This window comes from Tenrec ecaudatus, chromosome 1 (genome assembly GCF_050624435.1).
Source record: "Tenrec ecaudatus isolate mTenEca1 chromosome 1, mTenEca1.hap1, whole genome shotgun sequence".
NCBI lineage: Eukaryota > Metazoa > Chordata > Mammalia > Afrosoricida > Tenrecidae > Tenrec > Tenrec ecaudatus.
The window spans coordinates 242,553,239-242,566,877 of record NC_134530.1 but is presented as its reverse complement, the minus strand read 5'-3'; the positions used below and the strand labels follow the sequence as shown (position 1 = coordinate 242,566,877).

General features: G+C 42.6%; 1 non-coding gene and 1 pseudogene across 1 annotated transcript; one reads left to right on the top strand and one right to left on the bottom strand.

Annotated features, from left to right (window-relative positions):
* Positions 1-1,603: 1,603 nt before the first annotated feature.
* Positions 1,604-2,023, top strand: LOC142437396 (cytochrome c oxidase subunit 7A2-like, mitochondrial pseudogene; annotated as a pseudogene).
* Positions 2,024-6,185: 4,162 nt separating this feature from the next.
* Positions 6,186-6,349, bottom strand: LOC142437979 (U1 spliceosomal RNA). The gene has a single exon (XR_012782473.1). It is a non-coding gene; the product is annotated as a U1 spliceosomal RNA (small nuclear RNA).
* Between the last annotated feature and the right edge of the window lie 7,290 nt (positions 6,350-13,639).

The window sequence follows — 13,639 nt, the reverse complement described above, 5'->3', positions numbered from 1 at the left end:
CTATGAGTCAGCATTGATTCTAAGGCAGTAAGTTGGTTTTCAGCTTAATCTTTACAGGGGCAAACAATCCTGTCTTTTTCCTACAGAGATGTTTGGGTGGATTCGAACCACACACCTTTCAGTTAGCAGCAGTACATTTAAACATTGTGTCACCAGGACTCCTGTTGAGAACTCTGACCCCAAACCAAACCTATTGCTGTTGAGTGGAATCTGACTCACAGCTACTCTATAGCCATGTAGAAATGTCCCTTAGGGTCTCCAAGGTTATAATTCATTACAGAGCAGACTGCCTCATCTTTCTCTTTTGGAGTGGCTGGTGGGCTTGAACTGCCAACTTTTTCTGTTAGCAACTTAGTGCTTAATCCCTGTGCCACCAGGGTTCATGTTCCATGATAAAGAACAACCAAAACATATTTGCTAGGGAGCAGGTGGACAATGTGTTGAAATATGCCTGTGGTTCCACCCAGGCACAGAGGTGCCTCTGACAAATGAGGAATCTGGCATTTTCAAAGAGCCCTGGGCAGAGCAAGGGGTGGATAACCAAAGGGTGGTATCTGAGTGCTCCCACAGACATCTGGGAAGAAAGACATGGCGATCTGCTTCTGAAAAACCCATCCTTGAAAACCGCGTGGAGCCCAGTTCTGCTCTTGATTCACACGAGGTTGCCATGAGTTGGAACGCATGCGACAGTTGGAATGCTTCTTTGGGTGGTGGTGACGGTAGTGGTGGGGACTCGAGACTTAGAACACTTCCTGAATCTTGGGGCTATCACGGTGCGCTGGGGCAAAGTCAGGGAAGGCCAGCGTATTTGCACGAAGTGTTTTGTGAAATCCCAAGCACCTCCTTAAGGATGTCTTATCTCTCCTTCCAGTGCCCCAGCCTCTTATCTTATCTAAGTATCTATTCCAACCACACACAAAGACTCTTAAGGAAGGATTCTGCCAAATATGACTTTCTCCACCTCCTTGCATTTTAATGATATCTTTCATTCTTTAGATTCCTGAGCCAATTGGTCCCGTGGTTCTTATAACAAAAGCAAAGTAAGTATGGACAGAATTTTTACATCAGTCTATTAACTCTAAGATAATTGTCAGATTTCATGAATAGACTATAAATTAAACTAAAAAGCTAAACCTTTAAAAAAAGTTATATGGGAATATACATACATTTAGTTACAAGAACGTTTGTGGAAAAAGTTAACACAATTCCTCACCAACATTGAATCACTTCTGACTCACAGCGACCCTATAGGCAGAGAAGTAGAACTGCATCCTGGGTTTCTGAGACTAACTCTATGGGAGTAGAAAGTCTCATCTTTTCCCCAAGAAGCATGGCTGGTGGAGTCGAACTGCGGATTTTGCAGTTAGTAGCTCCACCAGGGCTCCCATGGAAAATGTTACGACACAAAAGGATGCTATGATTTAAAAACATTTTAATGGTTTAATGAGCTTCCATTTCATATGGTATCATATAACAGTGGCCGATTCCCTGGATGTGTTTGGTTGGTTTTTTAATTACAATCTTTTTGCATCCCTATTGTTACCATGAAGAAATTGGGATGTAAAATGCTAGAAGAAAACAAACCAACAGCTTTCCTGGGGCCGTCGCGCAGGCAGCAGTGGTGGAACCCTGGACGCCGGGCATCATGAATTACAAATTCAGTGGCTTCACTCAGAAGTTGGCGGGAGCAGGGGCTTTTGACGTTTATAACCCTCAGGGATTAAAGCCCATCATCGCCACCGAAGCGCCGCCAATCATATTTGCCACATCAACTAAGCTGACCGCTGACCCGGTCTATGATTACGCTGGGAAAAACAAAGTTCCTGAGCTGCAGAAGTTTTTCCAGAAATCTGACAGCGTGCCTGTCCACCTGAAGCGGGGCCTGCCTGACCAGATGCTGTACCGGACCACGATGGCGCTGACGCTGGGCGGGACCATCTACTGCTGCATCGCCCTCTACATGGCTTCCCAGCCCCGGAACAAATGAGCGCGCCTCTGGGACTGAGAGCTTTGGGGCATAAATCCCTTGAAGTTTTCTTTCTTTCTTTCTTTCTTTCTTTCTTTCTTTCTTTCTTTCTTTCTTTCTTTCTTTCTTTCTTTCTTTCTTTCTTTCTTTCTTTCTTTCTTTCTTTCTTTCTTTTTCTTTCTTATTTTCAAAGCTTTGAATGGGCTACCTAATTTTTTTTTGTAAGAAAAATGGAAAAATTGTGAAAATACTCTAGGCTTGTTCATGAAGTGCGTGCATATGGCCTGTCATGTAAACAAACGAGCCTGGGCCCCGGTTTTCCCAGAGGTGCCAGCTGCCAGCTGCGCTGCGTGTTCCAGAGTAAGGGATGGGTGCGGGAGCCTTTCTGGATTTGGGTGTGACCCAGGAAGGCAGAGGGGCCAAACCCCGGTGCGGTGCGTGGAATCGGCGTGGGCGTTCGCAGTCACCTTGGGGATGTTCCCGTCAGGCGGTACAATGTTAATGCATGTTCTTTGCAGCCTGTTTCTGGGCTGTTTCTTTCAAAGGGTGGCGTGCCGCCCCTCAGCTCCTACTGGAATCTCCTGTGTAAGTGTTATGTATTTATTCCCCCACGGCAACAGGGCACACCTGTTAGGGTTGCTCTTTAGATCCAGGTCAGTTTCATTAATGCAGCTGTGCCCCAAATTCTCCTTTAACTTTAAAAAATGGCTTTAAATTGTCATTCTTTTGACTGGAATAAATACGTGAATGAAAAAAAAAACCAACCAAACCAACCAAAATGTCCAGAAACCAGAGCATGGTTATTTTGATAAATGACTCTTGGAGTAGAAAAATTTGTCCAGATTTGGAAATAAAACAAAAACAAACTAACTACCATAGAGTGAATGCTGACTCATAGTGACCCCCCTGTGGGACTCTGAGACTAAATGTTTACAGGAGTAGAAAGCCCAGACTTTTGCCTTCGAGCTGCTGATGGATTTGAACTGCTGGTCATGCAGATCGCAGCCCAACATGTAACCAATGCACCACCAGGGCTCCTTGGATTTGGTATAATGATATGAAACTTCAGAATTGTTCATGTATAAGAGGAAATGGAACATGTGGCTAATAATCTCCAAGAACAAAGGCCTCCTTTGCCAGAAGATCAGAACTGGATGGTGCCTGTCTGCAGACTGAGCTGTCCCCTGAGATAGTGCCCAGAGATAATCTTTAAACCAAACTAAAATGATCCCCTGAAGTTTTCTTAAAACCAAACAACAGTTTAGTTGAACTGGTAAGGAATGTCTGCCTTGAGTGTTGTGCTTCTTTAAGAGCTCTCTCTGGGCTCACACTGGCAACAGCAGTTCTGCAGATGAGCAGAGACTGAGAGCCGGGACCACTGTTAGTGGGAGAGGAACAACTCAGAAGGCAGGGTGAGGCTGTGTTGTGCAAAGTGAACGGTGCAGGTAGAAACTTGAGTGGGGTCTGTTCTGCTGTGCATATTCTCAACAATGAGAACAGAAGCAGTAAATCCCATTCTCATTTACAAGCATGGAGGTCATGGATGGGTGTACATTGTGTGTTTTCTATAACAACAACAAAATACGCGAAAAAACCCATATAAACAATAATGTTTCCGTGTAGAATACTTTACTACTGATGACATAAAGGAAAACCGTCTCAGTATTCCAGGTTTCCACTGAAATAGCATGAACACGTTGAGAATGCTTAATTCCAGTCGGCTTTGTATTTACATAAAAAGACAAAGTGGACATTCCAAAGTGTTTCTAAATTTTGTTTCTCACAGATATTGAGCAGGGAAGATTTTCTTTCTTGGTGTTTTGTTTTGAGACTTTCTATTGTTTATGTGCTTCATTACGTCGATGGCCCTAAGTTAAAATATGATGTACCTGGAGACGCCCTAAGGACCACAGTTCCTCAAAGACCCCCAGAGCACACAGACTTTTCAACTTTGTATTTTAATTTTCTTTTGCACTTATACATTCTTTTCCCCAGGACTTTAAATCACTATGGAGACATTTAGCCTTCTCCCATGTCACTGTCTGATGCGCTATCACCGTCAAGTTGTCTCTTTTCTTTTAAAAATCATTTTATTGGGGGCTCATACAGCTCTTATCACAATGCATACATAAATCCATTGTGTCAAGCACATTTGTACATTTGTTGCCTTCATCATTTTCAAAGCACTTTCTTTCTCCTTGAGCTCTAGGTATCAGCTCCTCATTTTCCCTTTCCCTCCCCCACCCTCTCTCCCTCATTCACCCTTGATAGTTTATAAATTATTGTTATTTTTTCATGTCTTACACTGACTGTTTCCCTTCACCCACTTTCCTGTTGTCCATCTCCCTTGGAGGGTTTATATCTAGATCATTGTGGTCAATTCTCCTTTCTCCCCTCCACCTTTCCCTTACCCTCCTGGTATAGCTACTTTCAATATTGGTCATGAGGGCTTTATCTTTCCTGGGTTCTCTGTATTTCAAGCTCTTATCTGTACCCATGTACATGCTCTGGTCTAGCCAGATTTGTAAGGTAGGATTGGGGTCATGATAGTAGTGGAGAGGAAGCATTGAAGAGCTAGAGGAAAGTTGTATGTTTCATCGGTGTTGTACTGCACCCTGACTGGCTCGTCTCCTCCCCACGGCCCTTCTGTAAGGGGAGACCCAATTGCCTACAGATGGGCGTTGAGTCTCCACTCGGCACTTCCCCTCATTCACAATGATGTGATTTTTTGTTCTGGGTCTTTGAAGCCTGCTACCTGATCCTATCGACACCTCATGATCACACAGGCTGGTGTGCTTCTTTCATGTGGGCTTTGTTGCTTTTCAGCTAGATGGTCCCTTGTTTATCTTCAAGCCTTTAAGATCCCAGATGCTATATCTTTTGATAGCCGGTCACCATCAGCTTTCTTCACTGCTTTTGATTATGCACCTGTATTGTCTTCAGCGATTGTGTTGGGAAGGTGAGTATCATGGAATTCCAGGTTAATAGAATGAAATGTTCTTGCATTGAGGGAGTACTTGAGTGGAGGCCCAATGTCCATCTGTGACTTTAATACTAAACCTATAGATATATGTCTAGATCTATTTTCCCATCATCATATATAAATATATTTACATATGTACATGGCTGTATTTAGACCTCTATAAATGCCCTTTGCCTACTAGTTCTTTCCTCTATTTCCTTTTACGTTCCTCTTGTCCCACTATCATGTTCAGCCTTCATTCGGTTTTCAGTATTTCCTCAGTTACATTGCCCTTGATCAAGCCCTACCAAACCTCCTACACCCTCCTTGCCATCGATTTTAGATCACTTGTTGTGTATTTTAATTTTCACAGTGACACTGTCATTACTAGATTTAAAATCCCTTTCTCCCCAAATCTGGTCTGTATTTCAAATGCATCCCTATCAAACTGCATATGGATAAGCTAAATGACCAGGAAATTTATAAGCATGAAAGTCAATCTGCAGTGGTCTATAATTTCTACTACCTGATGAGAAATTTTTAAAAAGATACAAAATGATATATTTCTAATATGATAATCCCTATCTACATGTTTGCTTTTCTATTTAATGCTGTGGTATACAGACTGGGAAGAGGTTAAAAGATGTACATATTAGTTCTAATTTTTTAAAAATCATTTTATTGGGGGCTCATACAACTCTTATCACAATCCATACATATACATCAATTGTATAAAGCACGTTTGTACATTCATTAGTCTCATTATTCTCAAAACATTTGCTCTCCACCTAAGCCCCTGGCATCAGCTCCTCATTCCCCCCTCCATCCCTCCTCCCCCTCCCTCATGAACCCTTGATAAATTATCTTGTCATATCTTACACTGTCCGATGTCTCCCTTTACCCACTTTTCTGTTGCCCGTCCCCCAGGGAGGAGTTTATATGTTGATCCATGTTATCGACTCCCCCTTTCCAATCCCCCTCTCAGTATCACCACTGTCACCACTGGTCCTGAAAGGATCATCTGTCCTGGATTCCGTGCGTTTCCAGTTCCTATTTGTACCAGTGTACATCCTCTGGTCTAGCCAGATTTGTAAGGTAGAATTGGGATCATAATAGTGGGGGGTGGGGGGGAGGAAGCATTAGGGACTAGAGGAAAGTTGTATGTTTCATCGTTGCTACATTGCACCCTGACTGGCTCATCTTCTTCCCGAAACCCTTCCGGAAAGGGATGTCCAGTAGTTCAAACTCCCCTCCCCCCAAGGGAGAGCGTGAACGTAGTCCCCCACTATCATAAATGATGCAGTTGAGTTCCCCACATTTGGGGGACTCGCAGGGGTCAGCACATCCGGAATGCAATGGATGAGCCTCGCCGTGAGAAAACCACCTTCGTGATCATGGTATCCCACCTACTAGGTAAGTATGTGTTCTAACGTTTTAAAAAAGTGTATTTTCCCCCAATAATTTATCCTCATCATAACCCTACTCCCTTGCTTATCTCTTTACGTAAAGGTAAGTAAGGGCTTCAGTTCATGCATGCATGTGTTTATTCCAAACCAAATGTGTTTAAGCACGGCTCTGTGAGCAGGTTTGAAACCATGCATAAGGTTTCCAGCGTCCAGTGGGGGGGCCGAGACCTACTTCATTGTCTGTTCTCAGTCTGGAAGCTCTGCTGAACCTGGTCACTTGGGTGACCCCGCCGGCATTTGAAATACCAAGGGTGGCAAGACTTCGTCTTACATATTGGACATATTGTGAGGAGAAACCAGCCCCTGGCGGACCTCATCCTTGGTAAAGTGGAGGGGCGGGGAAGGAAAGGCATACTCTCAACAAGATGGGGTGACATTGTGGTTTAACAGGCGCCCAGGCCTAGCCACGATGGTAAGGACGCCACAGGACCCCGCAGTCTCATTTTGTTGTGCACTGGGTCGCTATGGGTCAGAGCCAACTCAATGGTCCCTAACAACAGTGGAGGGCTGCGGTTAGCTTCGTTAGCAGTGCACCTGAACTAGTCTTGTTAGGCTTCCTTCAACAACAACAAAAGGTCCAATCAAAACAGTGGCTTCTACGAGGAATTCTGGGCCAGAATTTGAGGCAGACAGGTCAGTTTAGAAGGCTTATGGGGACTGCTTCTGGGGATGCCAAAGGAATAATCTTAATAGATTTTCTTAAAGAACACAGGACAATCTGGGGGCTTATTGGGAAGAGATTTTAAGAAAAAGAAAAACTGCACCAGTGAGATGCAGGCCAGGATAACTCAGTCTAGGAATTCCCCCGCATTCACCACGATGCACCTGCTCATCCTTTCGGGATAGCAAGGGCTGTCCGGCGAGAAGTTCCTGGGAAACTTTACCCTGTCTACCCACCACCTGGCCTTGCACGTTCAGACTCAGTGCAGAGTTCTCCGGGGAAGGGTTAGAGATGGAAACACTGCCTTCAGGAGGGTAGAGTCCTAGAGGAGGACTCATTGAGAAACAATAGCTTCATATTATAATATTTTTGTTTAATAAAGAGTTACATGATTTTGTAGCAATGATTCTTTTACTTATCCCAGTATTTACGGAAAGGTGCTGTGGTGTTACGTCACAAATGCCAATGACACATACCAAGAAGATGAACGGAAGCTCTAAACTTAGCCACATTTAATTTTTCACTATTCTGACTTCCAAAAATTCCTAGATGCTACCACATAGACCATGAAGGGGAATATTGGCATTATATACTTCTAAAGTGGATCAAGATAATGCATTTTTAATGTTTCCAAATTTACCAATATTAGATACATGATTTTCACATTTGACAATATCTATATATTTACATGCTCTTAAGCCCCTATTGCTGGGCAATGGCACCTGTGATCTTACTGACTATATCACGCACCATTGCGTCGTTGCTGACAACATTCACGTCTGCCCTTCTCATCCAGGTCCCGGTTCATAAACTCTTGTTGACAGGGTTTCTCCATCTAGATGTCACTTCACTGGGCTGCAGCCAATTCAGCTATGGGACACAGGGGTTAAGCGCAGGTCTCTTGGGCACTCTTATAATCGCAGTCTTTTCACTGGGGTCCTTCCACCATGCCATTTAATGTAATTGTTGATCGGATTGGGTTTTAAAATGCCATCTCATTATTTGCCTTTTAGTTTCCCATCTATTCTTTGCTCTCCACTGCCGTTTCCTGTTTGCTTTCTTTGGATTATTTTAAAAATTCTATATGATCTCAATTGTTGCCTCACTGTTGTGTATTTTCAGTCAGTTTTAAGGAGACCTGGTGGTGCCGTGGGTGAATGTTAGGCTGCTAACCACACGTGTCCATTTAAAACCCACCAACTGCTGGAGAACGTGAGGCTACTGAGACTGACTCCTGTAATTGCTTACATCGTGGGAGGCCTGCACGGGGTTGCGTCAGTCTGAACAGACCTGGTGACACTGCGTTTTACTTAGAGTCCGTCTTCAAGTGATACTATACACCACACCTGTAGTTCAAGAACCTTACTTTCCCTTGTCTGCAGTAGCCCTATGTGCTAAACTGTCATAGTTTTGCATTATAAATCCTCCCAAAAAACCAAACTACCTGCACCTAGAACATGTTCAGGATGGGTCTAGAGCAGTGACTCTCAACCTTCCTAATGCCACGCATGACCCTTTAATACAGTTCATGTTGTGGTGACCCCAACCATAAAATTATTTTCATTGCTACTTCATAACTGTAATTTTGCTTCTGTTATGCATCATAATGTAAATATCTGACATGCAGGATGTATTTTCATTGTTACAAATTTAACATAATTAAAGCATAGGATTAATCACAAAACAATATGTAATTATATATTGTGAAATATTTATTTCTAATGATAAATGAAATTTTGTCTTGAAGCGTGGTATAGCATGGGCAACAGTCTTCACGCCGGGTACTCGTATGTGGGTGTATCTGCATGTGAGTAGACCCACCTGGAGACCAATAGAGGAGCTGTGTCTCGGTTCCCTAAGACCATCTGAAATACGTGTTTTCCGATGGTCTTAGGCGAACCACGTGAAAGGATCATTCAACTCCCAAAGGGGTCGCAACTCACAGGCTGAGAACTGCTGGTCTAGAGTTAGGTCAACTGATAAAAGTATCAAGTTTGATTCAGCATAATCAAGCTGACAATGATCTATGCTTCATAGTAAGGCTGTTCCAGACCTTTGCCTGTGGCTAGAGGGGATCACCCAGAGGCTTAATCTGATGAGATCCTCTGCAGATGGGTTTTGGGCTCCCACTGTCCTCCACGGTCTACCACCAATTGGGTTTCACAATTTAAGCTCTGATACTTTTCCCTTTGTCATATTTGGATTTTTCTGTCATCTTTGGATCACCCAGGCTGGTGTGTTTTTGCCATGTGGACTTAGTTAACTCCTCGCTTAGATGGCTGCTTGTTTGAATACAAGGCTTTCAGACCCCAGCCACTATTCCAGTTGATAGCCGGACACCATCTGCTTTCTTCACGACAACTGTTGTAGCACCCTTAACTTTAGTGATCATTTCATGAAGGCAAGTATCAAGCAGGGCCATGTTATCAGAACTAACTGTTCTTGGATTGGGGAGACTCTCATCATTCTACTACATTATTGTTATTGCTTTAATTATAGACACTATTTTTAGTGCTCTTTATTCCTTTGTGTAGATTCACACTTCCCACTGGGTAAAATTTTCCTTCTGCTCAAAGGATTGCATTTAACATTTTTGGTAGCGTTCTGCTGATAATGAATTTGCAGCTTTTGTTGTTGTTAGGTGCGATTGAGTCATTTCTAACACATATCAACCTGATGCACAACAGAATGAAACACTGCCTGGTCCTGCACCATCTTTACAATTGTTCCTGTGCTTGAACCCATTGTTGCAGCCATGGTATCAATGCGTGCCCCTGAGGTCATCCTCTCTTTCACTGCCCCTCTGCTTTATCAAACATGATGTCCTTCTCTGGGGACTAGTCTTTCCTGATAAAATGTCCATAGTATGTAAGATGAAGTATCACCATCCTTGCCTCTAGAGAGCACTCTGGCTATACTTCTTTCAAGACATATTGATTTGTCCTTTTAGCAGTCCATGCTACTTTCAGTATTCTTCTCCACCATGATTCAAATGCATCAATCTTTCTTTGGTCTTCTTTATTCAATGTCCAACTTTCACATTCATATATGGCAACAGAAAATACCTTGGCTTGAGTCAGGCTCACTTTATTCCTCAAAGTAACATTCTTAATTATATATATAAATTTTATCAGGGGCTCTTACAACACATTGTTTCAAGCACATTTGTACATATGTTCATTCTAATAACATTTCTTTCTACTTGAGCCCTTGGTACCAGCTCCTCTTTTTCCCCCTCCCTCCCCCACCCTCATGAACCCATGATAAATTATAAATTATTTTCATATCTTCCATTGTCCACTGACTCTCTTCACCCACATTTCTGTTGTTCATCCCCTTTGGGGGTGGATTATATATCAGTCATTGCCATTGGTTCTCTCTTTCTCCCCCACCCTCAGGGTATCATTACTCTCATTACTGTTCCTGGGGGATTTATCTGTTCTGGATTCTGTGTGTTGAGTGCTCTTATCTGTACTAGTCTAGAATTGTAATGTAGAACTAGGGTCATGATAGTGGAGAGGTGAGGTGTTGTGTGGAAGCATTAAAGAATTAGAGGAATGTTGTGTTTCACCGATGTTATACTGCACCCTGGTGGACTCATCCCTTCCTTGTGACTCTTCTATGAGGGGATGTCCAATTGTCTACAGATGGTCTTTTGGTTTCCACTCTGACCCCCTTTTTTTCACATCGATATGATTGTTTCGAGTCTTCTGATGTCTGATACTTGATCCCATTGACACCTTGTGATCACACAGGCTGATGTGCTTCTTCCATATGGGCTTTGCTGCTAGATGACCATTTGTACCCCAGACACTATATCTTTTAATAGCTGGGCACCATCAGCTTTCTTCATATTTGCTTATGCACAATTCTCAATATTCTAAAGAGGTCTTGTGCAACAGATTTACTTTTCTAATGCAATACATCTTGATATCTTGTCTGTTGCTTTTATGATCATAGATTGTGGATCTGAGCAAGACAAAATCTTTGACAACTTCAACCTTTTCCCTATTTATCAAGTTACTTATTGGTTGTGAGGACTTTGGCCTTCTTGACATTGAATTGTTATAATCCATATTAAAGATTACAATTCTTTATCTTCATCAGTGCTTTAAGTCCTTCTTTTAGCAAGCAAGATTATGTCATCTTCACATCGTAGTTTGTTAATAAGCCTTCCTCCAATCCTGATGCCATTATTTTCTGCATATAAACCAGCTTCTCTGATGATTTGCTCAGCCTACAGATTGAATAAGTAGAGTGAGAGGCTGAAACTTTGTTGCACACCTTTCCTAATTTGAAACCATGCTGCATTCCCTTGTTCTGTTCACACAACTGCCTGTAATCTGTTGTCATTTTTATCTTTGTTTTTCTGTACATACCTTTCCTCCACAATAAGTACCTCTGGGCAACAAATATACAAATGCATCCTACACAATTTATGTACGTATGGATTGTTACACTATGCATGCTTTGCCCCCTTGTCTCATTAATATATAAAGCTGTACGGTGGATCATCAGTCGACTGGACACTCTTTTTCCTCAGGCCATCACTCCAGCAGGTCCACACCGCTGGATGTTAACGCTTTGGTATACTTTTCTTCATGTTTCTTGATCTTGAGTTCAAAAAGCTTTTTCGATCTGTGGGTTTTTGATTCCTGTCAAATTTGGAAAAATTATTACCATGATCCTAAATTATGTTTCTCCCCCTTTCTCTCCTCTATTACTTGGGAACTCTAATTACACATGTATTACCCAATTGTCCTACTGCTGTTTCAGTTTTTCAGTTGTTTTTCCAAGGCTTCCTTTTGGATAGTTTCTATTATGATTTCTTTTGAGTTCACTACCTTTTCTCTTCCAGCGTCTAATCTAGTACTTATTTCACTCAATGTTTCACTTCAGTAACTTTAGTTTCCAGAAGGTTAAATTTTGTCTTTATATCTTTAATATCAGTACTTAACAATCTCTCTCAAGCTCTTAAGCATATGGAATTAGTTATAACAATGGCTCCAATGTCCCTCCCCACTACTTCTGCTACCCCTGTCATTTCTGGGCTACATCGATTGCTTATTTCTATTTGTTGTAGGTTACATATTCTCACAGAACAATTTTTTTTAACATTAGGGGCTCCTACAACTCTTATCACAATCCATACATATACATACATCAATTGTATAAAGCACATCTGTACATTCTTTGCCCTAATCATTTTTTCCTTTCTTTTTTTACATTAGGGGCTCATACAACTCTTATCACAATCCACACATATACATACATCAATTGTATAAAGCACATCCATACATTCTTTGCCCTAATCACTCTCAAAGCATTTGCTCTCCACTTAAACCCTCCACATCAGGTTTTTTTTTTCCCCTCTCTCCCCGCTCTCCCCTCCCTCATGAGCCCTTGTAATCCAGATTGTTATTTTGTCATATCTTGCCCTATCCGGAGTCTCCCTTCCCACCATTCTCTGCTGTCCATCTCCCTGGGAGGTCACATGTGGATCCTTATAATCAGTTCCCCCTTTCCAACCCACTCACCCTCCACTCTCCCAGCATCGCCCCTCACACCCCTGGTCCTGAAGGTATCATCCACCCTGGGTTCCCTGTGCCTCCAGCTCCCATATGCACCAGGGTACAACCTCTGCCCTATCCAGTCCTGCAAGGTAGAATTCGGATCATGGTAGTTGGGGGGGGGGAGGGAAGGAAGCATCCAGGATCTGGGGGAAAGCTGTGTTCTTCATCGGTACTACATCGCACCCTGACTGACCCATCTCCTCTCCTAAACCTCTCTATGAGGGATCTCCAGTGGTTGACATTTGGGCCTCGGGTCTCCACTCTGCACTTGCCCCTTCATTCACTATGGTGTATACACATACACACACATATAATATATATTTTTTTTTGCATGATGCCTTATACATGATCCCTTTGGGACCACGCGATCACACAGGTTGGTGTGTTCTTCCATGTGGGCTTTGTTGCTTGAGCTAGATGGCCGCTTGTTTATCTTCAAGCCTTTAAGACCCCAGTCACCATCTCTTTTGATAGCCGGGCACCATCAGCTTTCTTCACCACATTTACTTGTTCACCCACTTTGGCTTCCTGGATGCTACATATTGTCAATTTTACCTTGCTGGGTGATATCATTTTTTAAGTTCTAGAAATGTTCTTGATTTTGGTTTTAGGACTAGTTATTAGGAAAGGATTCTTTTGTGGTTTGCTTTTGAAACAACACGAAAGAGGCAAAGTAGTATATAGCTTACTGCTTGTTCGCACTACTGAGTCTCCTAACCAATGCTCTTATTAGGTTGTCAGCTCTGGGTGGTTGGAACAGCTACATCTTGTTAGAGGTTTGGTGACTGTTCCTTCTAGTAGTTTCTCCATGAGCGTGTTGATCTCCACAGATCTCTGGAGTTCTTTCTGTACAGTTCCCCCTATCTAGTACTGTAAGCTGCAAATGCTGGCTGTCTGGGCCTCCTACTTCGGAGTTCTCAATAATGGAAACAACAGGTTTTACTTGGGCAGGTAAGTCTGGAAATTCTCTTTAGAAGCCATAGGGATAATTTCATGTCTCCTCTCAGAGAT